The sequence below is a fragment of the Aythya ferina genome, assembly GCF_964211825.1.
Source record: "Aythya ferina genome assembly, chromosome: 17".
Lineage (NCBI taxonomy): Eukaryota > Metazoa > Chordata > Aves > Anseriformes > Anatidae > Aythya > Aythya ferina.
Window position 1 is genome coordinate 7,549,142 of NC_140316.1, and position 18,217 is coordinate 7,567,358.

Sequence of the window (18,217 nt, forward strand, 5' to 3'; positions counted from 1 at the left end):
AAATATTTGCAGATCTCTACCCTTAAATAATTATGAAAAATTCTTATTTAAAGGAAAATGGCTTGGGCACTTCTGGATAGAGTGCCTGGGAAAAAAAAAAATAATTGTTTTGTCTGTGCTGAAGAAGTTGAGAACTTCTCTTTAAAACCCTTCTAAGCCTCCAAACTTTGAGCCAGGAATATCACATTACAGAAGTTGAGCTCTGTGGTGTGGATGTGTCTTTGCTATTCTCACAAAGCAGGAAGTTAGAGACCTTCCAAAATTTTAGTTTTAGCTGGATTAGATTCATTTCCAAATAGAACATGTACAACAAGAGAAATTGGACTAGACAGTCTAGATGTTTATGAAAAAAATGAGAGAAAATGAAGGGAAAAGACTTTATAGTAAGGAAAATCAGAAATATTTCTTATCCACTAGAATGTCTTTGACTCCAGAGCCAAGAGCATAAACCAGTCCGATCACGTACTTCTTGCCTGCAAGTATTTGTGAAAATCCCTGATGCTCTATCTTTCCACACAAAGGTAACATCCTATTAGTAACGATATTCACCTTTTCCTTTGAATCCAAGAGTTTCAAACTGAAACTGAGCTGTACAGATATCAGGCTGTCATCTTGTGGTAGAATCTAGTTTAGCTTTATTGGAGAAAATCCTTTGTGAAATTTAAGATATCTTAGAAGAATATTAAGGATTAATATTCAAGTACCAAAAGTTATATGTATTAGTTACAGCAAAAGTTTTAATTACATATTCATACATTATAGTGCCATCCAAAACAGAGGTTGGATCGGATCTAATGATCTAACAAGAGAACGCAGCAGAGAAAGCTGTCATCTTTATAGTTTGTTACTGCAGTTAAAATGCATATCCAATTAGTCAAATGACTGAAGAAAGAAGTTACAGTCACGATTTAATTAACCCTATGTCAAGCTGGACTACTGAGTTCTACCTTCTTTTGCCATGGTGGCTCTTTGTGCTGTTCATTCACTCAAGTCTATCTTTTCAAAGGTCGTAGCTTGTGATTTTTGTTTCTTAGATGCCCAACTAGAGGTACTGCTTGTGATCAGAAAATGCAACTCTAATAGTAGCTGTTTTTAATATATACGAACATATTAAACAAAGTCATCTTTTTTCACTTGATCCATCATGATCTCTAAGAAATTGAGCCTCATCTCCCTACTACCTTCCAACAGCAGGAACTACTGCTTACAGTTCTCATCTGCTAATTCTCATTGCGATTTTATATAAATACTCAGACCTTCTAGAATTGCCACCTGGGCATACATATCAGAAGGAAGTTTTGCAGGGTACTCGCAGAGAACCCAGAGTAAGTGAGTACTCCATGCAGTCCTTGTATACCTATCAGTATGTAGGCTTCACTGATAGAATATAGCATCTCACTGAAGAAAATCTATTATATATTTGTAAGCATAAACATCCCATCTTTCTCTTTAGTTTGGGAAACATCCTACGTTCTTCAGCAGTATCCAAATACAAGTTATGCTAGTCAATGGTGTCCACTAGCTAACCATATCAATCCCATCAAAGTTTAGCATGTAGTCTCCATCCAAGTTTTAGAGAAACATGAGTTGATACTGAAAACAAAGTATACTCTATAAACCAAGTATTCAACCCCTATTTTTACAAGGCTAGATTGTAATCTGTAGTTAACGGCATTCACGTTTGCACCAGTGCAGCTAAGATCAAGATCACATTAGAGTACAAGTACTAGTTAGTTATTTTGCCTGATAACTACACATACCTCGTTTCCTTCAGGACGTGGGAAATAAATCACATAAAGCATTAATACCAAAAATACTATCACCACCTGGTAGGTATTTTAAGTCATGACCTGTTTTAGCAAGTCCAAACAACCCCAAACTAGTGTGAAAAAGAGAGAAGCAGCGTCAACACAACCAGTATGTAACACCAGCTGCTTCTTGGACAGAGCCAAAAATACAACAGTTCTGTTCTGAGTTGCGTTGATGAAAGTAGTGGTGTCAGTGACTGTGTACAGAATCTCCTGTGCTTCATAGTGATTTAACTAAGACCAGACTCTCCCACAGCAGTCATTTTAGAATTGACCTTTAGACTTCCATAAAGAATGAAATATTACAAGAATATTACAGTGTGTCTAACAGTGGGTGTGCAGGAAATGCTGGCTGCTAGACAAGGGAGAGAAGAAACAACACACATGGCAGCTGCTTTAGGGACATACAAACATCAGGCCCATTTAAAAATTTGTAACACAGCAACAAATGAAAAGCAGCATCCACTCAGTGCTAGCATCAGTGTTTTGTAAGCAGCTCAGGTGATGACAGCAGCATAGGTCATGGCTTCATTAGAGTTCTTATGTAGTTTTTATCATCTGTGTTATTGTAGTGGAGGTGGGCTATTCATGAACTAAGACTCATACACCACTGGAAAAGGGGGTTGAGGTTTAGGAGTCTTACAGAGCTTAAGTGGATGACTTTATTACATTAAAAAAAAGTAAACATTTAGTTTGGTCATGAATGCAGTAGCAAGTTTTCTATTACTTGCTCAACCTTACTGCATGCAATAACTTCTGAAAGCAGGGGGAAATTGTGTTAGAGCAGGAGAAAATTAGAGGGATTTGAAACAAGATTACAATATAACCTTGTAAAAGGAAGTTTCTCTGCCTGTGCATAAGAGGCCACATAAGAGAGCAAAAACATGTTTGTAATAAACTGTTCCAATGACAAATGCAACCTAGCAAGAGGTCAAAATCAGAATCTAGAATTTAGTAGGAATCTGAGAGCCTGGGTACATATAACAGTGTCCTGAAAAGAAGGGGGCTTTGTTTGTTTTAGAAGTTATAGGATTTAAACAGCCAGCGAAGAGTCAAAGATTGAAGCTCTAGTCCAAGCAAGAGGCAAGGAAAAGGTGCTCCAGTAAATAGGAGCCATGGAAACAACAGATGAATTTTATCTGTCGTGATGATTAGGAAAGTATCTTTGATAACACCATACAGGAGAAAAAAAAAATCACAGTTGTGCTTGTACGTTTAAGAGAAAGAAACCAGACAAGAGGCAAAGATTAAGGCAAAGAATGGGAGACAATGTCACAGAAGCCAAGAAAGATGTATAGGGCAAACTGAAAAAAATATATAAACACATAAGCCAAGAAACTTCCATGTCTATGAAAAGAACAGGGAAGGAATAGGAAGAGAAGGAAAGGCATGCTGAGAGGAATGGATGGATACATCTTACTATGTCATATTAGACAAAATCAGGAGGAGTTCGTACAGTGAAGAAAAAAAGCTGGTAGACAAGGATTGACTCAGAACTTGTAAAGATGGATCTGCACGTATGGAATTTAATTACACTAGAAAAATAAAAGGAGGAAAGAATGAATCTACAGTGGAAAGAGTCATTTGGGTCATCAGCTTTCTGCCAGAATGGTTTAGCTGGAAGAAAAGCCATTGCCAAGAGTGAGTAAAGGCTGGAGGTAGACCTTGCAATGAGAGACAGAGCAAAGTTTTGGAAGGAGGAAAGTGAAATAAGAAAGTTTCAGTAGAAGCAATCAACAATGAATTCACAAAAAGGCTGTGTGAAAGCATGGGATGAATGGACTGGAAATGTGATAGTTAAAGTTGGGAACCAAGCAACAGAGAATGAGTAATGTTTCACAGAAGTGGAAAAAAAAAAAAAAAAAAAAAAAAACAGACATAGGTTGAATGAGTATGCAGGAGCAGCAAACTATCAACAAGTGCTGAAGTCGAAAAAGGAATATTGGAAATACGAGAACAGCATACGGGAGTTCAGAGAGAGCTTAAAAAGCATGAGAAGAAAGAGCAACGCGATACAAGAAGGGCAAAGAGCTGATCCAAATGGAAAGGAGTAGAAGAGGAAAGCAAGACCACAAAAGAATAAAGCCAATCATTGTCATGATGATCTCTGATTTAGGGAAGAACATAAAGTAAACCTGAGAAACATGCTGAAGCTATCATCCTCACAGCAAGACATAACATTGCGTAAAAGTGCTGTTCTTCACACAACAGGAGAAAGAAAGGAAGAAACGGTGCAAATATCAGCATAAGGGACAGGGCTGTTATCAACAATCAATTTGGTGGGTAGGTTAGAGAGTCATTTCCAGCCTTGTGCCACATATGATGTTAATCGTATGAGCTATATCAGAAGGGAATTGTCGATTTCCTAGGTTCCATCTTAACAATTCAAATTAAACATGAGTTTATCCTCAGAAGGGGAGATAAGGCATGGAAGAAGTATTAGATCACAGCCCAGGACAACAACAACAACAAACACATGGCATGCGCACACACACACCAGGCTAAACAGAATCCACTGTTCTATAAAATGTGACTCACGGGAAAGGACTCGTATGCTACCAAGCACAGATTACAGCTGCAGCCTACGCATGGTCTCATTCTGCTTCTCTTTTGAAATTCAGAAGCTTTGACAGCATTACAATCCTGCTGTATGCAAGAGCTTCAGCAGATACACCTCAGAGAGCTGAGCCCTTACCATAGTTACGCTCCCTCTAATCCAAAGGAGCTTTTATTTATTTAAAACAAGCTGAATGAAGTTGTCCATGATCTGGGTGCAAAACAATTTCATATCAAACACAATCTAAAAAGCAGATGTACTTCTACATCACAAAACATACATGTAGCTCTGCAACCAGAAGTGTTTAACATATCAGTACAGCATCACACAACAGCCAATTAGCTCCTGGTTTAAAAATCTAAGCTAGTTGTTTTTGTACATTTTGCTTTGTCATCTAGATGCATAACATTTTATGTATAAGGTAGTACTACAAATGAGTTTAACCTTGAATGATGAAGGACAGTGAGCACTCTTATGGCTTAAATTCAGTGCAAACAACTCTAGCAATACTCTTAGCACATTTTTCACAGCTCATCCCCTGAAGAGATGTAAATTTCTTAAATATGTTAGGGATTTTTTCCGTGTTCAACCTCATTTTTTCTACTAAGATCAAGAATATTCCTAGTTAGCACTAAATGAGGTTGCAATAAGAGCTGGAGGAACTCTGTTTAAGTAGTTGTGCTGCAATGGCAGCCTAAAATAAGCAATACTTCAGAGTGGGAACATTCCCATTTCTTCCTCAGCAGAAAAAAATACCACTGCTATTGTATAAGGGAAAAATAAGAATGAAGTGCTATGGTTATGATCTACCAACCATGAAAGGAAGGATTTTAGTTGACTTCCGTGGGCATCGATACGAGTCTGTACCTTGTTTTCACCAACAGGACAGAAGTAAATGTGTTGCTTTGTATTTTAAAATATTGCTGGCAGGTTACTTAAATGCTAGCAATGAAGGGAGTTTTACTGATGAAAAATTACTATTTAGTGCATGATTCACACTCTTCTTGTGTATGAATATCCACAGCTTAAATTTTTTTTTTTTTAAGAATAGATATGAACAGTCAAACTTTCAGCTCCAGCTTTCTATATGATCTCATCATTTACTGTATTATTAGGAGATACAAAGCATGATCAGTATCATCGCATTTTAAGATTCATTTCTATCTACATGCACATGTTCCAAGCCTAGATTCTGTTGGTATGTATTCTGTAACATTTGTTCTTTTAAGATTGACTAGGCCTGAACAAATCTAACCGTAGAGAGTTTGGTCATTAGATGACAAAAACACTCAGGATACTTTCACACATTCTTAGGGCTATACACACTTAATCGCAATAACACTGATCACTTTCATGTAATTCCAAGAATAAGATTTTTGTCTATAACTAAAATAAGAGAGTAGATATTGTCTATTAGTTAATGTTCAGTACTTTTAAACTCCATAGGTAGCGAAATGAACTGCTAAGTCTAGTCATCGTATCATAGAATCAGAGAACAGCTTGGGATGGAAGGGACCTTAAAAACCACCTAGTGCCAACCCCCTGCCATGGGCAGGGATGCCACCCACTAGATCACGTTGTCCAGGGTCTCGTCCAACCTGGCCTCGAATACCTCCAGGGGTAGGGCAGCCACAGATTCTCTGGGCAGCCTGTGCCAGTGCCTCACTGCCCTCTGAGTGAAGAATTTCCTCCTAAGCCTATCTTCTGAGGAAGCTTGCATGGACTCGTTATCTGGGTAGTTGTAGCAATTTAGGAGTGCCATGGTTTAGATTTGGCTGTACAATGCTGTCTTTTTCAGCCTCAAGCAAGCCTATAAATACATGTAGTTACTTTTCCCCAAACCTTAAAACATACAGTGGATTTTGGTTCATCTCTAACAACAGAAAAAAAAAACATATAATCACATTTTTTCCTCGACCATACATTTTGTTATTCTTCACCTGTGCACTGGTAACTGGACTACTACTATTAGTAGTAGCAATTTTAGTTCTAGACTTTGTGACACAGGATTATTTTGGTGTTTTAGTAACATGAAATAAGAGTGGTAATTACTACTGCTACTCAAGTTTGAGTTGTACATGAGCATGTTTTCAGCATTCAGATATTTTTCCCCTGTTACAGTTTGCTTTTGTTCTGTCTGAAAATCATCTCTCACTTGTTGTACAAGTTGTCCTATGTTGAGGTCAGAAAAGTTTCCTTTTGTCTCACACCTCAACCAGCATTATCTCCTTGTCTTCAAAGGTACTTAGTTATCTCACCATTTTGTGATCCTTATTTCATTCATTTTGTCTAAAATAAGCTCTTGAATCAAGTACTAAGAACTGATCTACTGCTACATTTAACAATCATAAGGACTAATTTATAGTTTTTTTCCTGCATTTAGCATTATGAAGAGCTTAAGTAAGAGTTTCACAAGCCAGACAAAGACATGACTGTAAGTACACAGTACCAGTCTTAACAGCAAGATTTCAAATGGTTGTTCTTCTTGCTCTTTATGCTCATTGACATCTCTTTTTGACTCAAATAGCTGTGATACTACCTAAAATTATCTTAAAGCTGAAAGGTGCTAATCTAGCCTTTATTCATTATTCAGCAATAAATCCTTAGGTTTTTCAATTCTCATTTCTGGTATTAGTAGTAGGCATAGTAGGTCAAAACAGTACAGAAACTATTGCAGCAAGATGGATTCCAGCTTCCAAATTCACTTTAAACCCTCAAAACAAGTTTACCCTCTAGGGGACAATACACACAATGGATAACAGAGTAATAGTTTGTCTTAAAAACTTTGGTCTCAGAGCTATCCTTGTATTCTTCCAGCATTCAGATTACTCAGCTAGGGGCAGGGTGGGGAGGTTGTCTGCATTTACAGTTGTTTGTTCTCAGCTACCCCTGGTTACATATCACACCAGTTCTTGCCTGATAACCACCCATAGCCTTTCAGGGTAATTGTATTTAAAAGTAAGAACATAGATTGCAGTATGCTGTGGTTCATTTACAGCACATCTCAAGACTTTTAAGTTGAGATATTGAAGCCAGTATCATAACTAGGAAAAGATGAATACTGCCTTTTGATGCCTTCAGTGACTCTTAAACAGCTTTTGCACCTTTACCGTTGCAAGACTGAAAATTCCTCACACAATTGTTCTTACAAGTAATAAGTCCTTATGTAATATCAACCCAAAAAGCTCAAAGTATTCTAGAAAACAAGAAATATAAAATTTCTTACCCCTCAGCACAAGGAAAATACCTCATCAGGCATTTTCCTACCTCCTCCAAAGTCAGACAAATGAAAGAAATAGCTAAACACTTCACCCACCTTAAAGCAATTGGAATTTTATTTCAAGCTCTACCAGCTGGCAGCAATCCCATTAAGAGGCAGTGCCACTGAAATCACACCCACTAGCAGTCTCCTCCCAAGCTATCTTTTGCACCAAGTACTTCAGGAGGAAAACTACAAACAATTTGAGTCATGCCTTTGCCTACTGAAGGTTCCACACATTAGGGAAATATCCACTATAAGTTTTAAATACTTTTCACAGAATCACAGAATTTCTAGGTTGGAAGAGACCTCAAGATCATCGAGTCCAACCTCTGACCTAATGCTAGCAGTCCCCACTAAACCATATCCCTAAGCTTGTTGTTTTAGAGACACAGGAATGGCATAGAAGTAACAGAACAAGACAGTAGATCACAGAATCACAAAACTGAAGGGGTTAGAAGGGACCTCGAAAGATCATCGGATCCAACCCCCTTGCCAAAGCAGGTTCCTTAGAGCAGGCTGCCCAGGTAGACATCCAGATGGGCCTTAAATATCTCCAGAGAAGGAGACTCCACAACCTCCCTGCGCAGCCTGTTCCAGTGATCCGTCACCCTCAACGTGAAGAAGTTCTTTTGCATGTTGGTGCAGAACTTCCTGTGCTCTATCTTGTGACCATTACTCCTTGTCCTGACCCCACAAACCACTGAAAAGAGGTTGGCCAAATCCCTCTGTCTCCCACACCTCAGGTATTTACGTGTGTCATCAAAATACAGATTTTGTCACCTTGTCTTTCTGGAGATGTTTTTTGTCAGTCCTTAAGAAGGAGGTACAAGTTTTTCTCATATCTGCCATGAGGTAGTGTAAATGGGTGCTCTGGATACGAATAGCTTTAGCTGTCCCTTCACATTTTTTGTGTTGGTTGCAGAGTAGGGTTTGTCCATTAAGGTGAAATACTGTTTTCTGAAATCTTTTAAATATGAACTTTGTACTGCTTGTATTCTCTAGATCTCCACCTGCCTCTGGCCAATTCTAATACAAGCTGGAGAATTTATTTGTAGAAAAAAAATAGTATTCATAGGGATTTTATAACTAGATAACTCTGAAATACCATTTTAAGTTATATTTAAAAAAATACGGAATCTATAATTGATGATTCTGACAAAATAGATGCAGACACCAAGTGAACCAGGTGATGAGGTTGATGGCTCTTAATCTAACTCCATCAGATCTGTCTTCTTCACAACTTACGTAAAGACAGATAATAAACAACATGTCTAAAAAAATTCCATTTGCACATCATATTTCATTGCTGAATATGAACAGTGCCATTATAGATTGACAGCATTCCATCTGGCCTCCTTTACATAAACATTTACAAGCACTTTATTATTTTCTTGAATTGACTTGTTTATGTAAGCTTTCAATGAGTTCTGTGAATAATTCTTGACTGATAAATCATGAGAACATTAAGCATCCAGAAACCAAAATAACAGTCATATAGATAAGCTTGGATTAATCACAGACTACCTATATATGGAGACAAGCAACACCAAGAGTAAGATACTGTCCAAGAATACCAAAATGATATGTTTGATCAAAACAGTATGTTTGAAATTCTCTCTGATAATATTATCATGTTTCACCATAAAGTAGATAAAAACAGATTAATTTGGGGGAACTGTACACATTCTGTGTATCACATTTACTCTGACATACAAATCAAATACAAGCATATACAAAGTTCAAATTTTATTTTTAAAAATACTTTTCAAAATAATTAAAATATTTGCCCAGTGTAAATCTGTATTATTTTGCTGACCATGTAACATGAGATGCCTTTAATGGCATTTTTATTAGTTGTGATCAGAGGACTGTTATTCAACAAGAATTTGACAGCAGGAGGAAGGAAAACACCTCAATTATTTTACCCCAAAGTTATTTTCAGTGAGGACTAACAAGTCATACCCCAGCAAGAGTTCTTACATTCATTCAGATTTTAAATCAAATTTAGCCTTTCTTTGTTCTGACAGCCAAACTTATCATTTGTCTCCAGTCAGCTCATTTGGTAAGCTTATTCAGGATAACACAGGGAGGCATCCCTAGCGTAATAAAAGCTCTCTAGTTCAGAATTACAGGCTGAGTATGGAATGAGAACTGCATAGGTTTTCATGGGCTTTCCTGTGCTTTCCCACTAATGGGAAAGAACAAGAACTCTTGCTTTTTCAGTTGGCCACTGCCCTGATAATATCAACCAAAATTATTTTTAAGCATTTAAATACAAATGTTTTCATGAACAGGGTGTTTTTTCTTTCGTTTTGTTTTCCTTTATTTCAAAGGTAGTCCTATAGATGATACTGGGTAATTGTTAATTGCTTGTCCATCTTAGAGGCGTTTTTTTGTGGGGTACTATAAACTTCCATTTAGTCAGCCTTTTCCATTTGATTCTTATGTAAGACTGGTGGAAAAGTACAGAAGCAATATAGACCATAGGGTCATGGAAGAGCACTTTGCAGTCTTTGTACTCACTTGAATGTGACTTGCATGAAATTCTCCCAGAATAAAATAACGTTATTAGTAGAATCATTCTAAGAGTTTGGTAAGAAGGAAGATGATTGTTCTGCTCACTGAGAAGTTCACCTATCATTTGTTAATTAACTTCATAGTATAATTCTAGAGTTCCATGTAATTGTGTGTCCAACTTTCCTTTTAAAGTATATTTTTGATATAATAGGCACTACACATTTCTTTCAGATCAGTTCTTACAAAAAATATCCTGCCTAAATAATTTCTGAATTAGGATATTGCAGTATTTTCTATTCGGCATTCACTGTTTGCCAGGATCAGAAGACATGACTGGAAAAGCAATATGAATTAGTCAAAAATACAGAGAATCTCAGATAGTTCTAGTCCAGTATGCTTAGTTTAAGATATGAATTTGGGAAAATGTTTTTTCATGATCCAACCTTCATTTTAGAGCTGTCTGTACCTCAGCATGAATTAGAAGTTTCCAGGTATGATCCCATGAGGCCATGATAGCAGTGGCTGTTCTTGGTTTCCTTGGCTGCAGAAGTGAGAAGAAGTGAAGAGTTGCTAGGCCAACAACACGACATGGAGAGACACTTTTCTTGTCACAGACCACGGGAATATTCTCTGTCAGCATTTAATTTTCCCATTTAATAACCCACTTGCACTGGCAGAGAACAGGACTGTATCAGAACCAATAAACTGAGTTCTTTTTCTCAGTGGTAGGCTATTACTTCACCACTGTTTTAACTTCTGTTACATAGAATTGCTCAGGATGGCAGTGTATAATCAGTCCTCTTTGCAAAAATGGAGAGTTGTCATTTGCAGTGTTAAGACAGAGATTCCTACTTCTTGTTGATGCTAATGCCTGATATTTTCATGTTTTTAGACCACTATATATTTAATCGACCTGTGGAATCAAAGACTATTGTACTGATATAGGAACTGTGCATTTCAGTCTAAAATCTGACCATATTTGAAACAACAAACAATCTCTAATCCCTTGAATTAATACATTGTTAAAATTAGCATCCAAGTATTTTTTCCCATAACTTACAAAAATTGTAGAAAGGCTTCAGTATTCTGTGTGTTTTTGTGAACACACTTGCAAAGAAAACAAACTTTATACATACGTAATCACAGTCATGAGGCAAAGTTCAGATCTGCTTCTGGGAACATTCACAGCAGAGGACTTATGCACATCAAGTCAGGGAATGGAAACAATATGATAATAGAACAATTGTTCAAATTTGAAGTAAGCTAAACTTAGAATTTGAAATACCATCATAAATGTCACTGAATTACAAATTAAGGTAAGTTTATCTGTTCACGGACATAAATGGATTGAAAAGGAGGTAAAAACATGTCTCTGAAATTACTGTTTAAGGAAAGAGTCTACCATTACTGAGCAATACAAAATGAAAGCACAATACCTTCTTACCAATTGTAAAAATATAAAAATATCTGCCAGTTACAAAATGGCTTCTATTTTAGCTCTCTGACTCTGCCAAAATTAAAAGACCAGGCACTGAAAGGCATCTTGAGAGAAAATCTTCCTACCAAGAGCCAGTTGCAGTAAAGGTATTTTGAAGGACACTGTCAACTCACTAGCAATACAGGGAGATGCTCTAGTGCAACAGAATTTATTCTTGTATATTTTAGTTTAGAATGGATTTGATTAATATCATATGCATTACTTTACATATAGATTTTATTTATTTACAATAAATAAAAAAGTCATAAGTGATATCAGTTTAAATCTTCTGCCAGAGCATAAATACTGGGGACAGTCAACAGCTGGTATACTTTCTTTCCTTATCCAGTCAGAAAAATAAGTCTAATTTACATATACGTGTAAATGGTTATTATATACCTCTATCCAAATAAAATAATATTTTGTTTATACATATGAAATATTCAAATTTTATGCCTTGGGCTGATAGGTACCCAGAGGAAAAAAAATGTAATAAAAAAAAAAAAACAGCAAAACAGTGACATGAACTGTATTATTTTCAACAAGACATCCCCTGCATAATACTTAAGTATTCTCCTGAATCATATGTGTATTTCTCTTTTAAAGGAAGAGATATAATAACCAGGTACTTACCCTATCCAAACAGCAAGCCCTCTCAGAGCTAAACATCCAGCTGTGTTTCTGTTACCATGCCATGACACTTTCATCTGAATTGATTACAATACAGTTTCATTGTGTTTTTTCTTTTCACAACACAACTGTGTCAACTGTGTTTGTGCATCAACATTTGATATGCTGTCTGTATTTGTGTCACTGTGTTTGGGGAAGATAAAGGTAGTTATCCCAAATTGTCTCAATAAGGTTGGAAAATACAGAAAGCAGGCATGCAAAATAAGGGTTGAAACACATTGGGAACGCATGCTACAATTACTACCCATAGTAGTAGGAAAAAATGGATAAAAGACCTGTGTTACTATACTATTTGAGCGGAGTCCTTCCTCCACAGTAAAATGGCATTATTAAGATATGGTTAGAGGAAGAAAATAGTCTGCTAGCCTAGGTACTATCAAATAAAACAGGGTTGTTAGGTAGGGGTGGGAGTACTACTATGTTATTAAATATTTGTGATAAAATACGAAAATGTCATCATAATTACATAGTTAAAATTGGTTAATGCAATACAATATAGACAATAAGAGTGGCACTCATCTGTCCAGATAGAGCATATGCACGTAGGTGGCTACCTCTCAGCTAGTCCCGCTGCTTCTTTTGTAGCCAGTGGGACAAACGGTCATTTCTAGAGGTCAGTTCATCTCAGTCTAAGATAGTGATCGAAATATAGTTTGGTAAATTGCACTGTACAAATCTGGTTTTTTGCTCCACCAACTCTATGGAAAGCTTTACCAACAACCCATACGTACATGACCCATTGTAAGTATCTAAGTGGTATCTAAGTGGGATATCTAAGATATCTAAGTTGGAATCCTTCCAACTGCAAAGTCCAGGGAATTACTATTGCATAAATCCACTGTAAAAAAATTTTAGATTAACAAGTTGTAGTTCATAAGAAATGATTATCTACTTTCTGGTTATTATTGTTCTTTTTTGCATCTCACAACTTTACATGTATGCTAATCTCATTCTATTTTGAATGGACATATAAAGACAAGTTTTGTTTGTCCCCCCACTGTATGAACCAGCTTTTTTAATTGCGTACACTTAATGGTTTTCAGGTGTGCAAAATACACAGAGAAAATAATTTGTTAACTTTCCTATATGCACAGCAATATAACAGTATAATGAATACTTAGACTTTGAATTTGTTTTTTCAAATTTGCCTCTTTATGTCTTTCTATTGGCCAACATCATCACTAGTATTTTCACAGGCTATTTCTGTAGCATGGAATTGTCTGGAAATGTTATCACACTTGTCTTTTTGATGTGATGACTTAGCAATCCAGACCAGAAACAGGCTTCTGGTGTAAGGGGCTTAGAGAGAAAACAAGGGCAGAGGAAAATAGGATTTGTTGGATAAAACTGTGTTCTCTAAATATACATTACATGTCCAATGCTAAATAATAAAATGGGATTCTGGGGAGAGCTGAGTTTCTGCTGAACGATAGATAATGTTGTAAGCTACAGAAGTCTAAAAAAAAAAAAAAAAAAAAGAAAAAAGAAAAAAAGGAAATTGTTGCCTTCTGAAATTTTTCCTTTTTTTTTTTTTTCTTCTAGTTATGATTTTATTTTTTTATTTTTTTTTTGATAGTAACAAATGTCTGGAGCCTAGGTAACTTAGAAATGATGGCCATTCAATAATCTATTCCTTCCATCCTATTTCACCAATGCCTATCAGTGTTAATGAAAAGCAACAGTTGAGAGAGAAGCCTATTTTCTCTCTAGCTTTCATTCAAGGGTTAAATTATGTTCTTGATTACACTGGCATAAAGCTAGGATGACTTCAATTGCTAATTTGTGGCAATTCTAGATTTAATAGGAGAATAAATAAGAGATGAATTTCACTATCTCGTTCTGTGTATTCCATGGACCTGAAATTGCAAGGGGACTTTGAGAAGGGAGTCAATTCTATTTGTGTTGAATCACTCTGTTTTTTCCCTTTTGTTATTTTGAAACCATTTTTTTTATTTTGTTGAAATTTGGACTTCTTAATCATTATGCATAGATTCTGTAAAGTTTAATAAAAACACGAACTTTGAATATAACATAATTGTAAATCAAATTCTCCTCCCAGGCAGACTGGAGCGAATCTATTGTGACTAATAATGGATGTGAGTTTACTCTGGATACCTTGGGGATCACAAGAAACATAATTTAATCTTGGTTTTTAAATAAAAATACAATTTATCTCACGAAGTATAAATAATATTACATCTAATTATGCCAGTATTTTCATTTTGAAGGGTTTTGGTTTAAGAGTTATCTTAGATAAAATAAAATAGTTAACTGCTCCTGTAGTAGGCTGTTACTGCTGGAGGTGGGTAACGTCAGCATTACCAGCATTTATGGGAGGCCAGTGTTTTAGCAATGACCCTACAATTTTCTCAGTTACAAGAACATGATTAATAATCATTGATAATTTATAAATTAAAGCTTGTGATGCCCGTAAAGAGTTACAGAATTTGTCATTGAGACCATGACCTCACTGAAGTCTGCTACAAAACTATTCAACATTGTTGATCCTAGAGGGCATGGGAGAATCTGATTGGTGAATGTGTGCTCGTATTGAGCCTGGGCTCTGTCCCACTGACATTAGTGACAAAACTTCCAATGACTCTCATGAAAGCAGGACCAAACCTTTACACAGAGTTACTCAGATTCAGTTCTTATTTCCAGTTACAAATATCTGGAGAATATCTTCTGAAATAAGTAGAATTATGGTGATTTAGCCGAAAAGAATAGAGGGCATTTTTCTTTAATTCAGGAGAAAAGGGGAGACACAATTCCTTTATATTGCCTCACCACTACATGTCATCCAAGTCTCTATCTGCTGTCAAAATCATTATCTGCTTAGGTTGGAGAGGAAGAGCTGACTTCACCATTGAAGGATTTAAGCTGTTATTGGCTACTGAATTTTCTGTTATCCTTATCCCTCTGCTTATCCCCTTCCCCACATCGCAGCAGGTAGATTCCTTAAGAAGAAGGGAGAAATTACTGTCTTCTGCTTCTGCCTTGATTTCTTAAAATGTAATATACCTTATTCCATTACTATGTAATCCAAACTGAGACAACCAGAACACTTTCACTTCAGTCCTCCAGCACTACCTGGTTGGTTATTTTTAGATTATCATAGTTAAATTCAAACCCAAGGCATGTAGCTGAAACACTGAGTAGCACCAAAAGCTTCCAAAATCTGACTTCAAAGCAACAATGCCTCCGGAAGAGTCCTCCAGTTTGGTCCACCAGTGGCCAGCACAGTGCCAAGACCATACTCCTCAGATGGAGGTGGCACATTCTTTATGTAGCAGAGTTTATTCACCTCCGTAAGGCCCATTGCCAAAACAAAATCTCTGTGGCCTTACATGGATTTCATCTGCCTTTTTTCTTTCTGTGTGCATGCATATGCAGGCAAAATGGGGTTCTTTGAAAATGCAAATCAGTGCTTTTGTAATGGGAGATACAAGATTTTATTCTAAATACTCCATATAGCTAAGATGTTCTCTTGATTTCACTCATCACTGGCTTGCTGAAGACTAGAACTTCATCCTTCTGTACACAGAGGCCTAGCCTGTAATAATGTCCTCTACCCAAGGACAGGGATCTGTGCTTCTGGGCAACAGCTTCCAACCAAACGATTTGATGGAGACAGACAAGTTACCAGCAAAAACCTCTCTGTTCTGCAGAGCTGCATCCCTGTACCTGTATCTTGTCAGTTAGCAAATACGTGCCCTGTTGAAAAGCCACCGCTTCTGCCTATAACAGCACTTAAGGCATCAACTTGGACTTCAGATGTCTCCCTCCACAAAGTCAGCCACAATTTTCCCTAAGGAAGCACAAAATACATGCTCATTTTTACTCCTTTATGATCCACAAGTAAGCATTCACGATACTTGTGGCTTTCTACCTGACCTGCTGCTGTAACCTTTGCAGGAGAAATTCTGACGGCCGCCCGAAGGGTGTGACCCACAGTGGCGCGAAACGTGGAACCCAAATAAAAAACAAATGGTGGGCACGACAGTATGGGCGAGTATAGAGATATAAAGAAATGCTGAATGGCAATCCAGCGAGTTTTTCACCAGTCTTGCACAGGAAAACGTTGCTCAGATCGGTCAGTAGCCTCCAGAGCAAACACTGCGAGAACACGTTACCGGCAGTTCTGCAGTGGAACAGCCAAACCCGGAGCAGATCAGCGGCAGTACCAGAGACGAAGCGGCCGCCCGCTTGCTGTCGGTCAGCAGACTGACACCGAGCTGCTGGCTCTGCGTGCATCCCTCGCTTACCCAAAACGCAGAAGCGAACGTACCAAAAAAAAACTTGCGCTTGGCAGCTGCGGCTGGAGCCGTCCACAGGTGCAGGTTAACGGGCTGCAACCTCGCCCTGCTCGGCACGGGGGGCGCAGGACGGAGGCAGAGCTTTGGCCCCCCCCGAGCATCCTCTCGGCACCCGCCGGGGCCGTCCTCGGCAGCTGCCGGCGGAGGTTCCCGGGGGCTGCCAGCGGCCCTGGAGCTAGGGCAGGGCGACGGCAGCTCTGCGGGGAAGGGAGCGGGCTGCAGCGGCAGCAGCCACCGAGGGGAGGCCGGTACCCCCGGAGAAGGTCATCGGGCCGGACCCGCCGCCCCAGCCATCCCTCGCCGCCTCCCCGCGCTGCGCCTTCCCCCGCGGGAGCCCCCGCGCCTTTCGGAGCCGCCCGGAGCGGGAGGCTCGGAGCAGCGACCTGCCGGGGAGGGCAAGGGGACCGCGGCCGCTCGCGCACCCACCTCGCCGCTCCTCTCCTCGCCTCTCCTTCGCCTCTCCTCGCCTGGCCGCCGCTCAGTCCATCGGGGCGGGCGCTCGCCCCCGCCGCCGCCTCCCCGGCCCCCCGCACATCCGCGGCCGCAGACGCTACCCCCGCGGCCCGAGCAGGAGGCAGAGCCAGCGCCTCCCCGCTTTCCTCCAGGAACACAACATCCAAAAGCCTCCTTTTTTTTTTTTTTTTTTTTTTTTTTTTTCCTCTCTCTCCGCCCTTTCCCCCCCCCAAAATGCGGCAGCGGGTGCGCTCGCCGTGCCCCGGCGGCAGGCAGGAGGCGCTCGGGGCTGGGGGCGCGGAGAGGGGGGGAGAGGAGGAGCTGGGGGCGGTGAGCACCCGTTGCCGTGGCAACGGCGGGGCCCCGCGGGCGGCTCCCGGGGCGGGGGCGCGCGTCCGGCAGCGCGCGTACCCGCGGGGGGCGAGCACCCGGCGCCGCGGGGCCCGTCCCTGCTCTCCTCCCGGCCCCAGCACCGGGCAGGGGGCTCCGTGCGCGTCCCGCACCGCGCGGTGCGGCGTTTCCAGATAGCGCTGACCACCCTCTTCTTCCTCCTCCTCCTCCTCCTCCTCCTCCTCCGCGGATTTACCCTCTTCGCGTCCTGCGTCGTTTTCACCTGGCGTCTTTCTCCTCCGAGCCGCCTTGCCACGCTGGCTGCGCTGCGGAGCCTGCAGCCCCGGCCACGCAGCGATGATGCCTCCCTGCCCCGCCAGTTTCATAACCGCGATTTATTGCTGATGCATTTCTGCTGGAGACGGCAACGAAGGCGCTCAGGCATAGGTGGAATGCAGGCATTTTTTCCACGAGTCTAACGCAGTGCAGAAAGCATCCGATTCCTGTCAATGAGACCACTTGCAGTGCTGAGATTATCAGGAATTATAACAATGAAATGTTTTAGTGTAAAACACAAGGTACCAACATTATTTTTCTTGCACAGAAATAAGAGCTAGGAATTGGTGTACCGTGTGGTTCCTAGAGGTAACACATCTGAGGTCTTGTTCACACCATGCGAGTACACCACAGGCAAAGTTTGTCTGGTGAACTCCTAGCATTCCGAAAAGAAATGTCATACACGTAACTGGCCTTGTTTTCTCAGCAAAATGGCAGTGTTCAAATCATAAATGCACCCCATCTTCCATC

The 18,217-nt window shown here is 39.6% G+C and overlaps 2 protein-coding genes across 5 annotated transcripts in view; one reads left to right on the forward strand and one right to left on the reverse strand.

Annotated features, from left to right (window-relative positions):
• The window catches only part of RSPH14 (radial spoke head 14 homolog), a 92,383-nt gene that overhangs the window by 58,854 nt on the left and 15,312 nt on the right, over positions 1–18,217 (forward strand). The gene's annotated exons all lie outside the window — the stretch shown is intronic.
• The window catches only part of GNAZ (G protein subunit alpha z), a 67,922-nt gene that overhangs the window by 48,769 nt on the left and 936 nt on the right, over positions 1–18,217 (reverse strand). The window contains exon 2 of one of the 4 annotated variants that reach the window (XM_084539075.1): positions 17,667–18,216. The gene's annotated coding sequence lies outside the window, so the exon portion shown is untranslated. The other 3 variants (XM_084539074.1, XM_084539076.1, XM_084539073.1) reach the window with 3 other exon arrangements.